Source organism: Diaphorina citri, unplaced genomic scaffold (genome assembly GCF_000475195.1).
Source record: "Diaphorina citri unplaced genomic scaffold, Diaci psyllid genome assembly version 1.1 scaffold1140, whole genome shotgun sequence".
NCBI lineage: Eukaryota > Metazoa > Arthropoda > Insecta > Hemiptera > Psyllidae > Diaphorina > Diaphorina citri.
This window is the reverse complement of record NW_007378569.1, coordinates 81,519-84,018: the sequence shown is the minus strand read 5'-3', so window position 1 is coordinate 84,018 and position 2,500 is coordinate 81,519.

Sequence of the window (2,500 nt, the reverse complement as noted above, 5' to 3'; positions counted from 1 at the left end):
GAGTTAAAAGAAGAAAAAAAAAAAGAAAAAAAAACAAACAAACAAACAGCAACTTCAGAACAATAAGCGCTCGTGAAATTGGGTTACTAAGTAGGGAACGGAGGAAATGGAGCAATGGGGGAAAGAGGAAAAGGAATGAAGGGAGAGCGAGGAGAGAGTTTCATAATTGGGAAAGAAAATGAGTGGGAGGAACAATGGAATTGAAAGTAATATCATAACAGTGGAAAAAAGAACAATAACAACAGTAGTATTAGTATCAACAGTAGGATAATCAGAAGTCAACACTATAAACAGTAGTTTTATGTATTAGTGTCAACAATAATCAACAGTAGTATTAGTATCAACAGTAACGATCAGTAGTGTCAACAATAATACTCATTTGTATCAACAATAATAAACAGTAGTATCATCAAGTATCATGGCGCAATTTCTTTTGTCATAAGTTTTCGTAGCAAATATTTTTATTGTGCTCTTAAAAAACTCATTGCAAAGAAGAGAAAATAATTTTCTCTGTACAGAAAGTCAGGGAAGGACTCAAAAGGGCAACCAGTATTTTGAAGGGTTTGATTCTGTGCAGTAAGTCAGGGAAGGACTCAAAAGGGCAACCAGTATTTTGAAGGGTTTGATTCCCTGGGTCAAAGAGAAATTCGCATTCGAAATGCGCTCGAGAAGTAATTACTGCGCGCAGTCTTGGAAAATAATAATATAATAAAAATCGAAATTCGATACTAAAGAGGTATTTTTTAGAAAATACTTCGGTACCTATGTAAAATTAGCTATTCCATAGCTTTCTTTTCCGGCCTTGTTGGCAAATTAAAAATGAAATACCCATCTTGAATAATGTCTACAATAAATTTAGGTTAAGGAAGGTCTATTTTAAGGGACCTTTCGTTCCCGACTGCTGTTTCTATCTCGGGCCCTGGCAACCATCATGATTTTAGCTAATAAAACATTTTTCAGCAATTATTTGTCGCAGGCGGCTTTGGCACAAGTTGGCAATTTTTTATGGTTATTATTTAATGGCGTCTTCATCTCACATAATGTATTAAAACATTTTATTCCATGGTAAGAGAAGTCATGAATCTTCGCGGAAAATGATGAAAAACGTTGATGAAAATGTAGAAAGAAATGAGGAGTTCAAGAAATTCAGCAAGAATAGAAGCATTTTTTTATTCAGTGAACTTTTTTTTCCCAAAGATGGAACTTGATTCTTTTGCTCAGTAACAAAGAACAAAATAACTCTGACTTCATGTGGATATCTATTAAATCTAAAGTTCACCATGTTAACCACAATGATTATTATTAATAATTATTATTTATTGATGTAAGGTACCTAAGTTAGGAGTTTACTACCATAAAAACAACTATTAACTATATTTCACCCAACCTCATGAGCCTTCCTCCTTCCTCCATAGTTGAAAGCTGTGGTTTATGTTAAAATACTTGAAAAACTTTTCCAACTAATTCTTGGATGATAATATATTTTCGCGAAAAAGAGTATGAAAAAAAAAAAAATGAAGACGAAAGAGGAGGGGAAAAGAATGAATTTCAGAAGGATAGAAGGAGGAGGAGGAGGAGAAGAGAACGTGAAGAAATCGTGATGTTCGTGATGAAAGTCAGAATGCTGATTTTCATTTTCTTCCTTTCCAACCAACCTTCTTCTCTTCTCTGTCTTCTCCTCTCTTCTCTCTTCTCCTCGTTCTAATTCATCTTACGAGTAGGTACCTATGCACCAATGTTTCGTAGAAGTATGCAATATTTCATAGAAAAAGAAATCTTCATAATATTGTGAACACAATGATGTTTTAGTCATATTGTTCATATGGAACACTTGTTCATGTTCACACTGATTTTGAGACGTATAATCGTATATTGCACTGTTTTATTATAGTAACGTAAATATTTTTTGGGCCCCCAGGCTATTGCTTTCGGGAGGGGGCGAAAAAAAAAATGAGATATACGCTGCGGGGATGGAATATACGCCAGTAATGACAGTACATATTATTGTCTCTCTCTCTCTCTCTCTCTCTCTCTCTCTCGCTCTCTCTCCCTTCACACAAGGGAGAATGAAAATGAAGAACTGATGGTGTGTGTGGGACGAAAGCCGCAAAACCAATTTTTCGTCTTCCGGATTAGACTGTGTATTGTGGACCTATTAATTTTGGACTTAACGAAACTTGAAACTCTCTCCCCCCACCCTCAAACCTTCCCCTCTCTCCCCTATCTTACCCCTGACCCCCCACCCTATCAGACCCCCGGGGGAAAACACTAGGAATGAAATTTATTATCCTGCCCTGTCACTTCTTGTGCCACGATTATGACTCAGGTGCAGGGAAAAAATGCAAGGTTAAATGAAGATAAATAATAATAGGTAATAATTTTTAGAGGAGGAAATCTGGATGTCGGACAAAAATAAAAAAAAGACATGCAAAAATCCATCCCATCCCCCATCTACAATAGTGTTTTTTTTTTTTTTTTTTTTTTTTTTTTATCAGAGATT